Here is a 22,211-nt window from a genome sequence, read left to right as displayed (position 1 = left end):
CCTTTGCTCTGTTGTACACTCCCGTCACAAACTGGTTGGCAGCGGTGGGATCAGAGCAGAAGGAATGGAGGACAATGGCTCAACATCAGGAACCAGCACTGCAGAGTACAAGACCTGGACTTTGGGGAGCCTGCAATCAAAGGCCCGTGAAGTAGGAGTTCGTTTCAAAGGACTCTCCAAGGAGCAGCTGATTGAGGCGCTAGAAGGAGTCTGCTCGCAAAATGACGTGGAGAAAGGATCCTCACAGCAAACGGAAGAAAGACGGCAGCTGGAGGTAAATACCCAAAAAAGTCAGTGGGTTGTGTGGTACGAGGAGGAGATGGCCTTGCTGGGAGAGGAGACCACCATAGAATATAAGATGGAGGTCATGCGTGGAGCTAAAGAGAAGGAGCGCAGGATGGAAGAGATGGCATTGCTGGATAAGCAGCTCGCTGTGGAAGCCGCGAGAGGTTCCAGACAGACTGTAACCCCAGCACCCATCATGAGGGAACTTCCCAGGGTGTCCCGCAAAGACTTTAAGCCGTTTAATGAGGCTGCAGGCGACTGTTTTACGTGGACTTATCGTGTGCTGTTCCAGTGTTCTTGTGAATAAACCTGTTGGATCGTCCCTCGGCCTCGTCCATCCTTTGCTCTGTTGTACACTCCCGTCACACACACGCTACGATATCTCTAACCATGCCGGTTATGTGTCACGGAATCCGTGACCCCGACGACATATCGCCCGATATATCGTAGCGTGTGATGCCGCTTTTACTGGTGAAACTCTTCCAAGTTTCCGTTAACATATATAAGCGATTTATGTGAATAACGTCTGAACTACACATACAGTTGATTAATTTTTTTGCAAATATTATTCAGGACATTGAGATGTTCATTTTGAGTACTTGTGGTCCAGGGTACCTCTTTTCAAATTAAACTTATGTACGATTGAGTACGTTTGATTATGCGTGTATATAGCATTATGTGACACAGATTTACGTGAATAACTTCTGAACTACACATAGAGGTGATTTTTTTTTGGCAAATATTTTTCAGGACATTGAGATGTTCATTTGGAGTACTTGTGGTCCAGGGTACCTCTTTTCAAATTAAACTTATGGACGATTGAGTACGTTTGAATATGTGCGTATAGCGTTATATGACACAGATTTACGTGAATAACTTCTGAACTACACATAGAGTTGATAATTTTTTGGCAAATATTATTCAGGACATTGAGATGTTCATTTTGAGTACTTGTGGTCCAGGGTACCTCTTTTCATATTAAACTTATGGACGATTGAGTACGTTTAATTATGCATGTATATAGCATTATATAACACAGATTTACGTGAATAACTTCTGAACTACACATAGAGTTGATTATTTTTTTGGCAAATATTATTCAGGACATTGAGATGTTCATTTTGAGTACTTGTGGTCCAGGGTACCTCTTTTCAAATTAAACTTATGGACGATTGAGTAAGTTTGATTATGTGCGTATAGTGTTATGGGACACAGATTTACGTGAATAACTTCTGAACTACACACAGAGTTGATTATTTTTTGGCAAATATTATTCAGGACATTGAGATGTTCATTTTCAGTACTTGTGGTCCAGGGTACCTCTTTTCAAATTAAAGTTACGTACGATTGAGTATATTTGATTATGCGTCTATATAGCATTATATAACACAGATTTACGTGAATAACTTCTGAACTACACATAGACTTGATAATTTTTATGTCAAATATTATTCAGGACATTGAGATGTTCATTTTGAGTACTTGTGGTCCAGGGTACCTCTTTTCAAATTAAACAAATAGACGATTGAGTACGTTTGATTATACGTGTATATAGCATTATATAACACAGATTTGCGTGAATAACTTCTGAACTACTCATAGAGTTGATAATTTTTCTGTCAAATATTATTCAGGACATTGAGATGTTCATTTTGAGTACTTGTGGTCCAGGGTACCTCTTTTCAAATTAAACTTATGGACGATTGAGTACGCTTGAATATGCGCGTATAGCGTTATGTGACACAGATTTACGTGAATAACTTCTGAACTACACATAGACTTGATAATTTTTCTGTCAAATATTATTCAGGACATTGAGATATTAATTTTGAGTACTTGTGGTCCAGGGTACCTCTTTTCAAATTAAAGTTACGTACGATTGAGTACATTTGATTATGCGTCTATATAGCATTATATAACACAGATTTACGTGAATAACTTCTGAACTACGCATAGAGTTGATTATTTTTTTGGCAAATATTATTCAGGACATTGTCATGTTCATTTTGAGTACTTGTGGTCCAGGGTGCCTCTTTTCAAATTAAAGTTACGTACGATTGAGTACGTTTGATTATGCGTGTATATTGCATTATATAACACAGATTTACGTGAATAACTTCTGAACTACACATAGAGTTGATTATTGTTTTGGCAAATATTATTCAGGACATTGAGATGTTCATTTTGAGTACTTGGGGTCCAGGGTACCTTTTTTCAAATTAAACTTATGGACGATTGAGTACGTTTAATTATGCGCGTATAGCATTATATAGCTCAGAATGTCAAATTCATACAGAACCTTAAGACATTCATTTTGTGCACTTGTGGACCAGGGTACCTTGATCAAAATTAAAATTATGTATAATCAGTTGGTTTTAAAACAGTTGGTGCACCATAGATAAATGAATATCTAATAGCTAAAGTCTAACTGCAGACTAACTTGAATCTGGTCTGCTGCAGCAACAGATGGCTGGCAATCCCAGGGGAATATGCGTGCTGTGTGCTCCATCCAGGCAGGCCGCTTAATGGTACAGCGATACCCAGCGGCCGCTAATGTAGCAGTTTGCAGGGTGGCTCTCAACAGCTGTTGGAGGAGCAGCTCAGTAGGCATTTGCACCTTAGGTCAGCCACACCACGCCCTCCGATCTTCTGCCCCCTGGAGCGCTTACCGGCTTTCCCCATGGGCTGCTGCGTCCTCGCCACCTCTGCACTCTGTGTTGCCTATGAGGTCGTAGAATGATGATCTCATCACATTGAGCAGCAGCATGATACGCGTCCTCCCTTCTCTGCTCTACTGACCCTCTACTGACCCTCCTGCCTCCAGCACATATGGCAAATTTGCATGTGATGGTTGTAAAGCGGCGTTGCCTGCAACTTTAGCGATGTGTTGTAGCTGAAGCGACATGGACAGGCCCCTCTGCTATGGCTGTGACTGGGGCCCGCTGAAGAGGAGGGGGGCCCGGCCAAGGCCTGGGGCTTAAAGTAATTACCCTGGGCCTGGCCGGGCCCCCCTCGTCACGGGGCCCCCTACACCAGTCACAGTAGTAATGCCCTGATGGCGGCCCTGTCTAGGGGTATCGATCCCATCCAATTTGGGGACGCTTTATTCCTTAAACTACCAGCCCTTGTTAAATAGAACCCTAAAGGACATGGAAGAGTACAACAAACGGCCCCTTTCATGGTTCGGTCGCATAAACGCTTTTTAAATGGATATACTACCACGATTCTGTCACGCTCCCCGGGTCCTCGGCTCCCCTCCCCGGGTCCTCAGCTCCGCTCCCCGGCTCACCTGCCACGCTCCCCGCTCTCCAGCCTCCGGTGCCCGTCCTTCCCAGGCCCCCTGGTCTCCGCTCCCGGCGCCCGACGGCTTCCCAGGTCCTGGCCGGCTCCCCTGCGTCCTCCTCTCAGCTTCCTTCCCTGGCTTCTGGCACCCGGGCCGCGCGCATGCGCATTAGGGCGCGCGCGCGGTCACTGACCCTTTCTTAAAGGGCCAGCGTCCATTAACAGGAAATGATGCAAAACAGGTACAGGGTATAAAGGGGTTTATTGTCCAAGGGGGCGGGGCCTGATCTTCGTGTTTCTTAAGCTAGGAGTCAGGTCTCCTGGTGTTTTGTGATATACTCACCTATCTCTCTTGTAGAGCCGTGCCTGCCTCGCCATCCAGTCCTGACCGAATCCCGAACCCCGAACGCTGTCCATCCGCCATCCTGACAGTCCGTACCATCTCGGATCCCTGCGGTGACCCGTCATCTCGCTCCAAAGGTTCCGGACCCCGCTTGACATCATCTCGGCTTCCGAACCTGAGCTGCGTCACCCGGACTACCACCAGTGACTCCGTGGTCCCAGGGACTTCTCCGTTATCCTCGTGTGCACGGACTGTTCTGCTGTCTATAGTGCTCCAGCTACCGGACCCCTTACCACCATCTAGGAGTTCGGCCCAGTGGATCCACCTCCTGGGTCTGCCCGTCCACCTGGCCCTGACAGATTCCTCTTCATTTTTCAGACAATACCTATAAACCCCCCTTTGGCCTTCTTCAAGACACTGAAGTCCGCATTAGTATGCTTCGTATGGAAAGGGGGAAAACCAAGGATTAGTTATTAGACTTTGACCAGGCCCAAACAAAGGGGGGGGGGGCCGGATTGCCGGACTTACGTACCTATCATTGTGCTGCTCTGGTGGCCAGGCTGATAGACTGGCGATTCCTCCAAGAGACCAAACAGTGGGTGGCGTTAGAGCAGCTTTGTACCCCAGTTCCACTTAGTTCGCTTCCCTGGCTGATGCCAAAAGAAATAGAGGACATAAGGAGGCAGGTGGAGCCAAACGGAATATTGCTCAAAGCGACATTAGAGGCATGGGAGGCCATAAAGATGAAAGGTGGCCTGATTAGCTCGCCCACTCCCCTGGCACCTTTGTTCGGGAATCCGGGCTTCCTCCCAGGGTATACGGCAGAGAGATTTCTTGGATGGCAAAGGAGATCAGACATCAGATTGGGGTAGATCCTACATGGCAACGACTTGCCCTCTTTGTAGACCTACAGGCTGCATTCCCGGGGAGACGATTAAGGTGGCTCGAATATATCTAACTTCGCTCCTTTGTGAAATCCTGGCTGAAAGGGGGGCGGCCCCCCTCTCCAGACACGTCCACCCAGCGTGAACGTATATTTTTGTGGGGTTCGCCTCCGTCACACCAGTTCTCCCTCATTTGTGGTATGATGAACAGAAACCTTCACTCTGGGGATCCTAGTCATATTAGAAGATGGGAATCGGAATTAGGCTTCAGCCTCTCCGATGATGAAAAACAGAAAGCGTACGTGTTCTTCCACAAGATCTCAGTAGCATGCAATGCCCAGGAAAAGAGCTACAAGTTATTGGCAAGATGGTACCAATGTCCGGCTAACTTGCATAGAGCCTTCCCCTCGGTCCCGGAGGAGTGCTGGCGCTGTGGCTCAGGTAGGGGCACGCTATCACACATTTCGTGGGGATGAAATAGAATATCCAATTGCTGGATTCAGGTTTTTACAATCTACAACTAAATGACAGGAGAAAACATAGCTCACTCCATAAAGATTGCTCGTCTTTCTATTCTACCCGACTCATTGGGGCATCAAAAGAAGTGCCTTTTGTGGTTCTTTTTGATTGCGGCCAGAGCAGTCATCCCAAGACACTGGAGGTCCACAGTGATCCCTGGAATGGGGAAATGGCAGGCGGAGCTATCTCATCCGTGCCATATGGAGGAACTTTCATCTTCGGTTACGGGCACCAACCAGAAGTTTATCAGACTCTGGGAGCCGTGGATCATGTTCAAGGAGTCTCCTGCCTTCAGGGATCTCTTCCAGTGACAGCACACTTATAACTCCTCTTTTACCTCCCTCCCTAGTCCCCTTGTGAATGTTTTCACCCTTTCTCTCTATTCTGCTATCGACACACTCTCTAACATAGCGGCTTTCTAGTATGGTATAACATATAGATCGGTGGGCTTCGCTATGCAAAAGCAGAAAATGAAACACTATAGCAACATGTAAATACGAAACTGTCACAAGGGTTCTGGGAGACCAAGAGATCGAGCAGATAAACTAGCAAATCCTAAATAAAATATATGTTGGTCAGTAAGTGTATTATGAGGGCTATATATGTACCAAGGGCAGTGGCCCACCTAAGGAAACTGTAGTGGAAAATCCTCTCTTCTCTTTTTTCTGTATGTATGTTATATATATTTTTTTTTGTGTGGTTATAGGCAAATAAACAGCATAACACATAAAGATGCTTACCCTTTACCACGCATAGAGGAATCCCTTGTTGCACTGAAAGCTTCTGTTTCTCCACTCTACATCTTACCAGTGGGTATTGGCAGGTCTCCGTAGCAGAAGAAGATCGGGAGAAAACTGCATTTGCAGCACCTATGGGCCTATGGGAATTCAACAGTATGCCATTTGGACTCTGTAACGCGCCTGGGACATTCTAAAGACTGATGGAGTGCTGCCTGGGGCACCGTAACTTTGAAACCATGTTCCTTTACCTTGATGACATCATAGTGGATTCCAAGACCTATGAGAAGCACCTGAAGCACCTGGCTGAGGTATTTGAGGCATTGTCAAGGTACAGGATGAAGCTGAAGCCATCCAAGTGTCACCTGCTGAAGCCCAAAGTTCAGTACCTTGAACACGTGGTTAGTGCAGAAGGTGTAGCACTGGTACCATACAAAGTAACTGCAATGCAGAAATGGCCAAGACCAACCACCATCAAAGAGGTACGTCAGTTCTTGGGCCTCGTGGGGTATTACAGAAGATTCATCCCAGGCTACACGAAAATAGCACCCATGCAAGACCTCCTGGTATGCCAAAAGAAAACGGGCAAGAACTCCAGTTCTCCATTCGAATGGGGTCAAAAAGAGGAGAACGCCTTCAATCACATGAAGAGGGCCCTGACAGGTGAAGAAATCGTGGCCTATCCTGACTATGATCTGCCGTTCGTGCTGTACACTGATGCCAGCAACGTGGGAGTAGCAGCCGTACTGTCGCAGGTGCAGAAGGGCAAGGAACGTGTGATTGCCTATGCGAGCAGGAAACTCCATCCTACTGAAAGGAACCCAGATAACTACAGCTCCTTCAAGCTGGAGTTCCTGGCCTTAAGGTCCAGTCACACTAAGCAACTTACCAGCGATCCCAACAACGATAGGGATCGCTGGTAAGTTGCTAGGAGGTTGCTGGTGAGATGTCACACTGCGACGCTCCAGCGATCCCACCAGCAACCTGACCTGGCAGGGATCGCTGGAGCGTCGCTACACGAGTTGCTGGTGAGCTCACCAGCAACCAGTGACCAGCCCCCAGCGCCGCGTGGAAGATGCTGCGCTTGGTAACTAAGGTAAATATCGGGTAACCAACCCGATATTTACCTTGGTTACCAGTGCACGGAGCTACACGTGCAGAGAACAGGGAGCAGCGCACACTGAGCGCTGGCTCCCTGCTCTCCTAGTTACAGCACACATCGGGTTAATTACCCGATGTGTGCTGCAGCTAAATATGCACAGAGCAGGGAGCAGCGCACAATGCTTAGCGCTGGCTCCCTGCTCTCCTAGCTACAGCACACATCGGGTTAATTAACCCGATGTGTCCTGCAGCTACATGTGCACAGAGCAGGAGCTGACACTGACAGTGAGAGCGGCGGAGGCTGGTAACAAAGGTAAATATCGGGTAACCAAGGACAGGGCTTCTTGGTTACCCGATGTTTACATTGGTTACCAGCCTCCGCAGAAGCCGGCTCCTGCTGCCTGCACATTTAGTTGTTGCTGTCTCGCTGTCACACACAGCGATGTGTGCTTCACAGCAGGACAGCAACAACTAAAAAATGGCCCAGGACATTCAGCAACAACCAACGACCTCACAGCAGGGGCCAGGTTGTTGCTGGATGTCACACACAGCAACATCGCTAGCAACGTCACAAAAGTTGTTCGTTAGCAGCGATGTTGCTAGCGATGTTGCTTAGTGTGACGGGGCCTTTAGTTTGGGCAGTAACAGAATGGTTCAAGCACTACCTAGCAGCTGCCAAGTTCACAGTATTCACCGACAACAACCCTCTGACCCATCTGAATACTGCAAAGCTGGGTGCATTGGAGCAGCGCTGGGTGGCTCGACTAGCAAACTATGACTTTACCATCAAGTATCGAGCTGGTCGCAAGAATGGTAATGCATATGCCCTGTCCAGGATGCCTCACCTGCCAGATGCTGGAGAAGATTAGGATGATCTTGAGGAAATTGAGCTGCCCGCCTTCCACCACCTGAGAGAGCATCTCATTGTCAGCAAGTCCATCACAGATGGTCAGAGAAGGTTTTGCACCCCTTGCCACACCATCAATTGAAGGAAAACCAGGACAGTGACCCAGCTGTTGAATTGGTTAAGAAGCTTATCATTCAACCTGATTCTAATCCGGGCCCAGATGCATCCCCAGAAGCACAGAACTTGTGGGAAGAGAGAGGTTGGCTGTTCATCTATCAGGATAAGCTGTGTAGGCGCTTCATCAACCCAAAGACTCACAAATTAGTACAGCAGATAGTAGTGCCGAAGAGAGATGTCCCAATTGTATTAGAGGCATACCATAACAGAACAGAACACTTCGGATGGAAAAAGCTTGAAGTACTACTGCGTGAGAGATTTTACTGTGTTGGTATAAGGAAAACCATTGAAAACTGGTGCAGAAATTGTGGAAGAAGAGACCTGTGGTAGTCAAAAGGCACCACTGCAACCCATCATCCCCAAGCAGCCCTTGGAACTCGTAGCACTGGACCATGTCAAATTGACACCCAGCAGACGTGGCTATACCTATGCTTTGACCATGGTGGATCACTACTCCAGATTTCTTGTGGTAGTCCCAGTAAAGGACTTGACAGCACAGACAGCTGCAAGAATATTCCAAGCCTAATTTTGTAGACCACATGATTATCCTGAACAAGTATTCGCTTTTGAAGCAGAAATCTTCCAAGAATTCTGTAACTTGTATGGTTGCAAGAAAATCCACACCACACCTCACCATCCGCAAACCAATGGCATGTGTGAAAGGATGAACCAAATCGTGATCAAACTACTGAAAACCTTACCGCTAGAAGAAAGGAATCTGTGGCCAGAAAAACTACCTGATCTAGTGGACATCTACAATAATATCCCTGTAAGTTCCATAAATTGTACGCCAGCATACCTCATGAGAGAGAGACCAGGAAAATTACCAATTGATCTCGAAATGGGAATTGAGACTCCAGAAACCAATTCACCAGAAGCTGATTGGGACTTTAATCACCAAGAACAATTCAGAAAAGTACAAGAATGTGTAGAAAAGAGTTTGCACCAAAGCAGAAAAAAACAAGAGCGAGAGTACAACAAAACTGCTCCAGCAGCATTCTTAACCCCTGGAGAGATTGTTTTAAAAAGAAAAAGAAGCACCCATAAACTTGATGATCAGTGGGAAGCTGAATCTTATACTGTGCTAACTTCCAACTTTGATAACAAGAAGACCTGTGTGATCAGCAAGACAAAGGGAAGACTACAGCAACTGTCTCAAGAGATCACCTAAAGAAGTGTCCAGAACAATTGAAGTCCCAGGAAAATATCCCTTGTCAACCTCAACCACCTGTACAAAAGAAAAGGATTCGTACTGTACTCGGAGACTTTCCAGAAGACTGGCCTCAGTATAATGGAGCCATAGTAGTACCAGTAATCACGTTTCCACAACCTGTAGAAACACCAAGAAAACAGGAAGAAAAAGCTCCAGTTCCATAGGAAACTAAAAAACGGTAAATCTGCCAATCCTATGGTAGACCTAGAACGCACAGACAATTACCCAGGTTACCCATGACACTTACACGTACACAGAGTACAGACACTAGAGAGACACCTGAAGTGCGTATATCCAGTCTCAGCAACATAGGTCAACCCCCATCCAGGTATGGAGAATGGGTATAAGAGAGTAAACTGTAACTTAACAAAAATGAAAGAATGTCTTAATGTAAATAGTCATTGAATGTTATGAGATAACTTAGTTGACCCCACAGAGACTTTACTGTCTGAACGTTTGGGTCATTATTTCAGTTCACAGGTTTTGATAAAAATTGACCTGCAGTCACAGGACTGGTTGTAACAAAAACTTTGTAGTAAATAGTTGTACAATTGTGCCAAAATCAGAGTACTTCCTCACCAAAGGATCCTAATGGACACTACCACCAAGGAGAGGATGGTTGGAGGAAAGGTCTGTGGTAGAGTAGGTCGAGATCTGGTCACCATGGAAACCGATGACCTTCCTCCTAGAGGGTTCTGGAACCAGGACCATTGAGTGGTGGGTGCTGGGGGGATGCTTAAAAGTTTGCAACAGTTCAAGTGAGACCTCCCCTGCGTGGGATGAATGTTAATTTATATGTTGATATGTGAAATGTTTTACAAAACTTTTAAAAAAAATTAGTTTGCCAATTTTTGCAGCCAGCGGACGTGCTGAGGTTAACCAAGGGGGAATTTCGCACCCCTGAGGTACCAGGTGCCACAAATGTACCTCGTGGAAACCCAAACCCCGGAATACCCGTGCCAGCAAACATACCAGCACCATCAGACCACACACATAACCCCAACACCAAACTGGGAGACTGCCTAGTAACAGGTAAAAGGAGAGGGTACTGATTGGATAGTAACCACCCAACCTGAGGGAGAGACCTAGTGAGGGGGAGGGGCCAGTGGTCAGTTGGAAAAGGTGGCAGGAAGTGGTGCGCAGTCTACTAGAATGGGGTGAAGAAGGGAGTAGTTAGTCTGAGGATAGGAGGATAGGAGTAGTAGTAGAAAGTGGAAAGTACTGAAAAGACCTGCAGTGATAATGGAGTGCTGTAAAAGAAGTGAGAACTGTGGAGTACGGAATGGGACTCCTGGCACTGTGGGTTATCTGTGGAAGCAGCAGACCCCAGGAACCACGGAGGGCCTGTGTAAGTTCGGAACCAAGGCTCACGGAATTCAGCACAAGGCAGGGTGCAGACCCTAGGACAGTGGGACACTTTATGGTTAGCTGTTAACTCTGCTGGGTGAGAAGATCTACAGGGTCCATCGCCAACCCAAAAAGTCTGAAGCACAAGCAGCAAAGAGGGAACTGGGGATTGAACCCCTTAAATAGTCCAGGCTGCCTGCAATAGGAGCAAGACAGAAACAGAGGGGTCCCAAGTAGCTCTAGGCCACGGGAGCCCATCAACAAGTGTGCATGGAGGGCAGTGAACCCAGGTCACAGCTGGCACGGAGAACAAGGGGAGCGGATACACCTGGGACCGGCACCCGCGGGTTCAGGTACCACCACAGCAAAGTAAACAAGACAAGTTAAACAGCAACACTGGTGTGGACTGTTTCCTTGACAGTGTGCACTCATATAGACTGTTTTTCACTACAAGCCCTATCATCCACTGCTGGGGTCTAGCCCTGTTTGCGGAGGGCCTAAAACACCTAACCTGCACAACTCCATCAGCCCCAGTAGAACCCTGAGGCGGCGGCTTCAAATAACCTGGCCACACACCGCAAGTGGCGTAGTTGACAAAACTATTTTATTTTATTTACACCCCTTTTTATTTTGGACCGACCCCCGGGGTCACGGAATCGGGCATCGGCCGTGACCACAACTCCCCTGAGTGTCACAAACACCCGAGACCGAGTACCTCACAGCCCTGGGGTGTCACAGATAATTCACTCACGAATCACTGTTTTCTTATGTCCTCGACTCCATAATGACGTCACATCCACAGCTCGTCTCTGCACACTTCCATTTTTTCCGGTCTTCTGTAGCACATCCCGACATAGTGCCCTGAAAAATAACAATGTCATTATAATGTTCCTGAATAATAGTAACCAACAATGCTGTGTCTTAAATAAGCCTTATGCTGTAACCCTGAAAAAAATAATTGCTCCTCAGTGTGCTCTCTGCAAAAAAAATTACTCCACACTCTTGCGGTACATAGCCTCCACGCTATTATGTCCTATGAAATGTCCTATGAAATATTCCTGTGACGCCCCCGCGTCAGCAGCCTGCCGCTGATGCACAGATCCGGATCCGTGGTGGCTCGAAGAGTCTCCGGACCCAGGGGTCGGGGTTGCATGGCCACTCGGAATAAAGGGGGTTATCTACAGGGGATTTTATGGACAGTTCGTGACGCCACCCGTGGTGCGTGGTAAGATGGAGTACCACTGCTGCAATGGGGAGTACCCGATGGCGATGGTGTGGGCAGCCAGATGTTTAACCCCTCCATGGGTAGGGGGAATGCCCCAGGACTTGGTGTAGGTGACAGGGAGGTACCGTTGGGATGGTCAGGGATCACTTAAGTACTCAGTCCAATAACGCTGACACAGAGAACCGTGGTAAACCAAAGTTCTTGATATCGCAGCAGCAGGGAGGGAGCATGCTTGGATCCCATGCCCGTTGGTGTTGCTTGTTAGCCTGTGGCCTTCTCCGTGGCACCTCACTTCTAACTGGTCCCTCTAGCATAGAACTATCGGGTCTCACTCACCAGTATGGCTAACTGGATGAGCTTGCTCTCAGGATTCAGACTTGGGATTTTCTGGACTATGTATTGGGAAAGTCCTATCCCCCTCATTGCGCTAGTACCCTGATTTTGGAGCGGGTGGAGAACGGATCTTGAAGGCTCCGTCTTCGTCGGGTAAATTGTCAAGATGCTTGAAGCTCCTTCCTGACCTAGGGTCCACGTACCCTGTCGTGCCCTGGCCCCTCCCTGGGGATGGCACAAGGCCGCCGGCTGTCCTCCTTGACAGTCCGTGCCCCTTGTCACGATCCCCCTGCGACTGGGGTCCAGCTCCTAACAGGCCCAGACCAAAGTCTGCCACCTAGTAGTCTCAAGGAGCCCTGCACCCGACCTCCTTTCACTTCCACCTCCAACACTACACTCTACTTTCCTAACACTCCTGACCTCCCCTTACGAACCCCCCAAGTGGGCGACCCTATTCCCTTCAGGTCAGCCACTGGTGTGTCTGGTGAGTGTGGTGCAGAGTGTTCCTAGGATTTTGATTAGCTTGTTCTTGACAAATATATCTATAAACCCTTAAAACATCATTTTATTATAAAATCTAAAAACATCCAAAATACACACTATAGAACCTAAAGTGCACAGGTGGAGAAGGGAGGAGGGTAAAGGATAAAGTAACCCCTAAATATAAACCTCCCTCCTGTCCACTACCTCACGCGGGGGTTGGCACCCTAAAAGCACGATATGGCGCCCCCACTCACCGCCGGCTATCCTTAGCCTGCCCTAGTTAACCCTAGCGGCAGGTATGAAAGGTGCTCAAAAACTCATAAAGTGCATAAGTGCGGATAGCTAATGAGGTATAAAAAGAGGATCATGTAAATCAATTGGCCTTAGAGGTTAGGCGAGGATGCGCCAGAAAACGTGGAGGGGACCTTAATAACTGTCTCCTAACCACTCCCTACCTCAAGCGGGGGTCGGCACCCTGAATACACGATAACATATGGCGCCCCCACACCACGAAGGCTGCCCCTAAACAGTCCCTATTGCACCCTATCAGACAATATGCATACAAATATAAAGTGCCTGTGCTGTGGGCCTAAAGTGCATAGTGATAAATAACGATAAGGAGGCACTTATACTAGGATGCAATAATAAATTTACAGCAGCATTTTAAACCAGAAAGTGCATGTGCTTAATCAAAGATGCAGGGGACTAAGAAAGGGGTGTACTCATCACTGATACATGATCCAATTGTCGCCTTTGGTTGCCTCAACGCGTTTCTCCCTCCAGGGTCATCAGGAGGCCTGATATTCAACGTGACAGACAGATGTAAAGATGAGCAGATGAGAAAAGGGGCCTGATGCCAGCAGCTCCCTTTTAAACTGAACCAGACACCTCTGGGCCCACCCCCTCCCAGCCCCACCCCCCCATCCAACCACGCCCCATAGATATGGATAATATACCTAAATGTTCATGATTCACCCATCAGCATGCTTATCAACATTTGGTGCCACAAAGGCGTTACTCACACGCCTCGTGGTGACCAAGGTAATCCTCCCTCCGGCCAATTCAGGCATGTGGAGGCCGTTTGCGTTCCAGGGTGAACCGCATCACATGACCGGGACCGCATCACATGACCGGAAGTGACGCTACGATATCCAGCAGCAAACCGGAAGTGATGCGGTAACATCCACGATCATGTGACCGGTGTTTGCCTTCCAGTCTGGAACGCACCACCATGTTAATAACTGGTGCAATAGGGGCTGAGAACCCCCCTTCCCTCCTCCAAACCACTGCTGAGTATATAAACCATGGGCATCAGTCATCCCTCATCCATATAGACGACCATACAAGGACAATAGATAAACAAAGTATACAAATGTATACATAGATAGTTTCTGTCCCTTCATCACCCTTCATCAATTATTCCAATATTTCATTATGGTTTAATTATTTACTGATTAAAGTCTCAAACATGAGGCACTAATGTTCTTGTGTTGAAAAAAATGCCATTTAATCATGTGGTCAAATAAAACAAAAAATACCCTTAATGAAACACAAGGGAAAAATATTGGTCGGGAGTAGGAAAAACCTACTGCGACAAATAATCTACTTCGATGGGATAGCCACCACCCGACTCCCTTAAAGATGGGTATCCCGAAGGGCCAATATTTGCGCCTGAGGAGGAACTGCTCCACCATGACGAGCTTTAGGACACAGGCTAGGGACATGACCCGACGCTTCCTGGATAGAGGCTACCCTGGCAAGATTCTACATACAGCCCGTGATTTTGCAGAGAAACAGGACAGAGCAGCACTCCTGCATAGATGTGGCAATAGGGATAAATGCAATGAGGATATCACCAGATTAATTGGCACCTTTGATTGCCAGAATGAGCGGGTGCTAGGAGTCCTGAGAAAACACTGGGATGTACTCACGCTGGATCCAGATTTGAGGGGGATGATATCCCAGAAACCGAGTGTTACATATAGGAGAGGTAGATCGATCAGGGACAGATTGGTTCACAGTTGGTATACAAGACCACAACCTGTGGGCACTTGGCTCAATAGAGGTCTCTGTGGTTTTTTCAGATGCGGTGACTGTATTTACTGTGGCTCCATGAAACCCTCAAAGTCTGTGATCAGTGCCAAAAATGGCAAAGAATTTTTTCTGAGGAGTTTCTGTAACTGCAAGACCACAGGGGTGATATATGTGGCCACCTGTTCATGCCCCCTAGACTACGTAGGGAAGACTAAGAGGGAACTACGTAGGAGAGTTGGGGAACACCTGGGTGATGTCCGCAACCAGCGTGACACGCCGCTAGGGAGACACATGAATGGACATCATGGAGGGGATATCCATCAGTTATCCTTCCGTGTACTAGAGGTGGTAAAAAAGAACCCTAGGGGGGGTGATCATGACAGGATCCTCCTGAGAAAGGAGTGTGAGTGGATCTTCAGGATGGAGTCGGTACACCCTGGGGGGCTTAATGAGCAATTATCGTATGTTTCTTTCCTTTAAGCCCAGGAATGCTACTTTGTTGGTTTGTGATGGTCATACTGGTCTGTATCCCGCAACTGGGAGGTAAATACTTTGCATTAAATGACATTTTTGTGCATTTTTGACATTCATATGTGATGCCTGGCACGGCGGGCCCTCCCCTTCCCCCTCCCCTCTTCCCCCTCCCCCCCCCCCCCCCCCCCCTGTTTTTCCTACTCCCGACCAATATTTTTCCCTTGTGTTTCATTAAGGGTATTTTTTGTTTTATTTGACCACATGATTAAATGGCATTTTTTTCAACACAAGAACATTAGTGCCTCATGTTTGAGACTTTAATCAGTAAATAATTAAACCATAATGAAATATTGGAATAATTGATGAAGGGTGATGAAGGGACAGAAACTATCTATGTATACATTTGTATACTTTGTTTATCTATTGTACTTGTATGGTCGTCTATATGGATGAGGGATGACTGATGCCCATGGTTTATATACTCAGCAGTGGTTTGGAGGAGGGAAGGGGGGTTCTCAGCCCCTATTGCACCAGTTATTAACATGGTGGTGCGTTCCAGACTGGAAGGCAAACACCGGTCACATGATCGTGGATGTTACCGCATCACTTCCGGTTTGCTGCTGGATATCGTAGCGTCACTTCCGGTCATGTGATGCGGTCCCGGTCATGTGATGCGGTTCACCCTGGAACGCAAACGGCCTCCACATGCCTGAATTGGCCGGAGGGAGGATTACCTTGGTCACCACGAGGCGTGTGAGTAACGCCTTTGTGGCACCAAATGTTGATAAGCATGCTGATGGGTGAATCATGAACATTTAGGTATATTATCCATATCTATGGGGCGTGGTTGGATGGGGGGGTGGGGCTGGGAGGGGGTGGGCCCAGAGGTGTCTGGTTCAGTTTAAAAGGGAGCTGCTGGCATCAGGCCCCTTTTCTCATCTGCTCATCTTTACATCTGTCTGTCACGTTGAATATCAGGCCTCCTGATGACCCTGGAGGGAGAAACGCGTTGAGGCAACCAAAGGCGACAATTGGATCATGTATCAGTGATGAGTACACCCCTTTCTTAGTCCCCTGCATCTTTGATTAAGCACATGCACTTTCTGGTTTAAAATGCTGCTGTAAATTTATTATTGCATCCTAGTATAAGTGCCTCCTTATCGTTATTTATCACTATGCACTTTAGGCCCACAGCACAGGCACTTTATATTTGTATGCATATTGTCTGATAGGGTGCAATAGGGACTGTTTAGGGGCAGCCTTCGTGGTGTGGGGGCGCCATATGTTATCGTGTATTCAGGGTGCCGACCCCCGCTTGAGGTAGGGAGTGGTTAGGAGACAGTTATTAAGGTCCCCTCCACGTTTTCTGGCGCATCCTCGCCTAACCTCTAAGGCCAATTGATTTACATGATCCTCTTTTTATACCTCATTAGCTATCCGCACTTATGCACTTTATGAGTTTTTGAGCACCTTTCATACCTGCCGCTAGGGTTAACTAGGGCAGGCTAAGGATAGCCGGCGGTGAGTGGGGGCGCCATATCGTGCTTTTAGGGTGCCAACCCCCGCGTGAGGTAGTGGACAGGAGGGAGGTTTATATTTAGGGGTTACTTTATCCTTTACCCTCCTCCCTTCTCCACCTGTGCACTTTAGGTTCTATAGTGTGTATTTTGGATGTTTTTAGATTTTATAATAAAATGATGTTTTAAGGGTTTATAGATATATTTGTCACTTCAAATTTCCCTTCACTTTATATATTAGCTTGTTCTTGGCAACACCAAAGTCAGGGACCCGTAACCAAGGAGGAGGTGGATACTGTGCAGAAGGGCAGATTGCACAATACCCTGTGACGACCTGATAGGCCAGGGCATCACATTCCCACCACACCGTCCCTCCCCCCTTATATACTCTGACCATCAGACTGTCGGCCCTTGTGTGCTATTGTGCCACCCCCACGTCAGCAGCCGGGCTGCTCGGATCCGGATCCACGGTGGCTCAAGGGGAGTCCGGACCTGGGGGTCATGTGTCCACTCGAATTAAGGGGGTATTTACAGTTTGTGATGCCACTTGTGGTGTGTGGTAAGGTGGAGTACCACCGCTGCAGCTGGGGAGTACCTGGTGGCGATGGAGTGGGCAGCCAGGTGTTTATCCCCTCCACGGGTAGGGGGGATGCCCCGGGACTCGGTAATGATGACAGGGAGGTGCCGTTGGGGAGGTAAGGGTCACTTGTGCACTCACTCAGTCCAATAACGCTGACACCGACAACTTAGTAAACTAAAGTTCTGGACACCGCTGCCGCCTAGGGGGAGCATGTTTGGGTCCCATTTCTGCTGGTGTTGCCTGATGATCTGTGACCTTTCCCTTGGCACCTTGTTCGCTTCTTAGTTGGCCCCTATAGCTTGAAACTAATCGGGTCCCGCTCCCTAGTGTGGCTAACTGAGGGAGCTTGCTCTCAGGGTTCACGCTTGGGATTTCCTGGACTGTTTTAGTGGAAAGTCCTATCCCTCTCGTTGCGCTAGTATCCCGATTGGAGCGGGTGGAGAGTGGATCTTGAAGGCTCCGTTCTTGTCGGGTAAATTGTCAGGTTGCCTGAAGGTACTCCCTGACCTAGGTTCCACGTACCCCGTCGTGCCCTGGTCCCAGCCCAGCGATGGTACAAGGCCGCCGTGCCCCTTGTCACAATCCCCTGCGACTGGGGGTCCAGCTCCTACCAGGCCCAGACCAACGTCTGCTACCTAGTACTTTGAACGAGCCCAGCTCCTGACCTCCTCTTGCCTTCACCTCCAACACTACACTGGCCTTCTCCTGACACTCCTGACCTCCCCTTAACCAACCCCCCAAGTGGGCAACCCTATTCCACTCAGGCCGTCCACTGGGGTGTCTGGTGGGTGTGGTGCAGAGTGTTCCTAGGATTCTGATTAGCTGGTTTTGGCAACACCAATGGTTAGGGACCCATAACCAAGGAGAAGGTGGATATTGCACAGAAGGACAAATTGCACAATACCCTGTGACGACCTGATAGGCCAGGGCATCACATTCCCCCTTGGTTAAACGTAGCTCGTCCCCGAGCTACAGGACATCAGAGGTTTATTTATTTATTTTTTTAAACTGTGAAGTAGAAAAAAAAGAAAACATTTTTATTTAAACAATACATCCCTCATTAGGGAGGCTGGGTACGCTACCGGTTTCAGTAGTAGCGGAGGCTCAACCTGCTCCGTTGCAGCCTTTTCCTGCAACAGTCCAGTCCCAATGTCTCGGATTACATTAACCTGCCACCCAAACAACCTGACCCCCTGCAAACCTATTGTGGGTCCGTGACCAGGTTAAGGTCCCAGGTGTTGTGATAGACGTCTCTGGTGGGCACAGGAGGTGCAACTATTTACAAAAACACAAGTTCGTGTTGGTCACAACCAGTCCTGTGACCGTGGTCCATTTTTACTATATATACTTAACGAATAAATAACCAGCAAAGCAAAAGGTACTAAACAATTGTGGTCACAATTAAAATATAACTTTTAATATCCAAGTTAAAATTCTTATATACCACACAACATAAATGGTTGTAAAACCAACCAAAAAAATGGAGCTAATGTTAGGCTCCTGTTATTACCCAGTTTAGGACACTGTATATCCGGTAGTAATAACCCCACCGAAATAACAATAGTTGAGACAAACTGTCTCATATATAATGTATACAATTAGTAATTCACAGCAAAATGTACATTCGGTAGGAGTCACCCCACCGAAATAACAATAATTGAGACCAAAGTGTAGAACTGTCTCATAAACAGTGTATACAATTTATAATCCACAGCAATAAATAACCAAAACATAGGTCACACTGTGAAAAATGAAGCAAAATTAGTTGTCCAGTAACAGGGGGGGGCGCCAATCAGCCTCACAATACCCCTTAGCTGGCAACAATCTGACCTGATACTTTCTTAGACCTCCGACGCGTTTCTTAATTTAGCTTAATCCTCAGGGGACTGTGGTCAAGAAATTACAGCTTCATTTAGAAAACGGACATCCAGCATACTGTGTCCGGGCTGGCATAAAGCTTTAAAGGCCATTTATGTTGTGTGGTATATAAGAATTTTAACTTGGATATTAAAAGTTATATTTTAATTGTGACCACAATTGTTTAGTACCTTTTGCTTTGCTGGTTATTGACTATTGGTAAGCAACGACACATCTTTACATTGATATACTTAACGAAGTCCATGTATTGGGGTACACACTATAAAGAATCTTTTTGACAATTTGACAAATTTGGTAACTGTTAGAGAATAGTCAGCGAAAATATGCTGAGCAGTCATGTTGTATCTAACAGCCATCTTAGGCAGACTTGAGCAAACTAACTTTGCAGCTAATGAGTAGAGATGAGCGATGTTCGAGGTTCACCAATTTCATGTTCAAGTGATTTTGGGGGGTGTTCAAGTCGTTCGACGAACTCGAACGAGTTGCTAAAAGTTTGGCAGTTCGAGTTACGTTCGAGAACGAGAACGGTTCGATCACCAAAAGCATGGCTTTTCACAGCTACGTGTGCAGGGAGCCATCGCTGGCAGCCTGCGGTAAGCTGGTAACCAGGGTAAATATCGGGTATCCAAGCAAAGCGCTTGCTTAGTAACCCAATGTGTACCCTGGCTACGTGTGCAAAAATCCCCAAAAGCCACACAGAAGCACTTCCATCGGATGCTGCTGCAGTCTGTCTCCCGCTCCAGCCCCAGCCCTGCGGCTGCCCGCTCAGCAGTGTCCGCAGCTGCCCGCGCTGTACGGTGTCCGCAGCTGCCCACACTGCAGTGTCAGCATATGCCCGCACTGTAGTGTGTCCGCAGCTGCCCGCTCAGCAGTGTCCGCAGCTGCCCGCACTGTACGGTGTCTGCAGCTGCCCACTCTGCAGTGTCAGCATATGCACGCACTGTAGTGTGTCCGCAGCTGCCCACACTGTACGGTGTCCGCAGCTGCCCACACTGCAGTGTCAGCAGCCACAGGGATGCCAAGCGCTGCCGTCAGGAGATTAGTAAAGTTCCTTACCTGCGGTGATGAAGTCCTGCCCTCCTGACGTCAGCGCTGTCATTGTCTTCCATGGCCGCCGCTTGTCACATCTCCTCTCGCTGCCGACCCGAGACCGTCACTAGCGGTGACGTCACAGGCTCCCGCGATACTTGGTTTGTGAAGGCGGCGGTGATTGAACTTGGTGACAGCTCTGCTATCAGGAGTGCAGTGATCACCGCAGGTAATGTACCTGGCTAACCTCCTGACAGCAGCGCTCGTCATCCCCTGCAGTGACCTGGGCTGACCTATTGATGTTAGCTCAGGTCACTTCATTGCTCTCCCAGCCAATATGGAACATTCTGTTCTTCATTGACTGGGACATTGACTATGGTATGGATCGTCATGGGAACCCCTTGGATTACACCAGACCTGGATTTGTTTATCTTTCTAATAAATTGGTGAAAGAGGGAATGTTTTGAGGAGTGTTTTTTCAAATAAAAATGTGTTTGTCGTCTATTTTTTTTTTACTGACTGGGTTGGTGATGTCGGATATCTGATAGACGCCTGACATCATGAACCCCAGGGCTTGATGCCAGGTGACATTACACATCTGGTAGTAACCCCATATAATACCCCGTTTGCCACCGCACCAGGGCAATGGGACGAGCTAGAGCGAAGCACAGGATTGGCGCATCTAATGGATGCGCCACTTCTGGGGCAGCTGTGGCCTGCTATTTTTAGGCTGGGAAGAGTCCAATAACCATGGACCTCCCTAGTCTGAGAATATCAGACCCAAGCTGTCCGCTTTACCTTGGCTGGTGATCCAATTTTTGGGGGACCGCACGTGTTTTTTTTTTTTAAATTATTTATTTAATTTAAAATAACAGCGTGGGGTACCCTCAGTTTTGGATTACCAGCCAAGGTGAAGCTGCCAGCTGTGGTCTGCAGGCTGCAGCCGTCTGCTTTACCCTAACCCTAGCTGGCTATCAAAAACAGGGGGAACCACACGTCATTTTATTTTTAAATGTATTTATTTTTTTGGCTAGATACAAGGCTAAGCACCCCTTAAGCGGGCTTTACACGCTGCGACATTGCTAGCCGATGCTAGCGATGCCGAGCGCGATTGCACCCGCCCCCATCGTACGGCCGATATGTGGTGATCGCTGCCGTAGCGAACATTATCGCTACAGCAGCGTCACATGCACATACCTGCTTTGCGACGTCGCTGTGACCGGCGAACCGCCTCCTTTCTAAGGGGGCGGTTCGTTCAGTGTCACAGTGACGTCACAGCAGCGTCACTGAACCGCTGCCCAATAGAAAAGGAGGGGAGGAGATGAGCGGCCGTTACATCCTGCCCACCTCCTTCCTTCCTTCTTTTCCGGTGGAGGCAGGTAAGGAGATGGTTGTCGTTCCTGCGTTGTCACACACAGCGATGTGTGCTGCCGCAGGAACGACAAACAACATCGTACCTGTCGCTGCAGCGATATTAAGGAAATGAGTGACGTGACAAGAAATCCAAGAAGGCTGCGTGCACAGCAGCGTGCCGGCCGCATTCACCCTACTCCTCTGATTTCTGTCGCATGTGCCATGACACATGCGACAGAAAACTCCTCCCCAGGCCCTGCCAGGTCACCCCCTATTACCCCACCGGTGTTCCCCGGTGTCCCACAGTACCTGTGCATCGTTGATCCCCCGTTGCCCCTCCTTCACAATAGACGCTGTCGTATGCACAGAGCGGCTGTCAGCTCAGCTTCCTGTGTTCAGACACAGGGAGTGGTGGTAACCATGCATCTGTAAGCTACTGCAATGCCCTTCTCATGAGGTAAGGAACATAGTTGATCAGGAGAGCTATACTAAATTTCCGAATGGAGGTATTTGCTATTTCTGTTGCCCTGCTGAACGGCTACCAAACATGAGAGTCCCTCATACACCGCC

This window comes from Anomaloglossus baeobatrachus, chromosome 8, assembly GCF_048569485.1.
Source record: "Anomaloglossus baeobatrachus isolate aAnoBae1 chromosome 8, aAnoBae1.hap1, whole genome shotgun sequence".
Lineage (NCBI taxonomy): Eukaryota > Metazoa > Chordata > Amphibia > Anura > Aromobatidae > Anomaloglossus > Anomaloglossus baeobatrachus.
Note: the sequence above shows the minus strand (reverse complement) of the source record.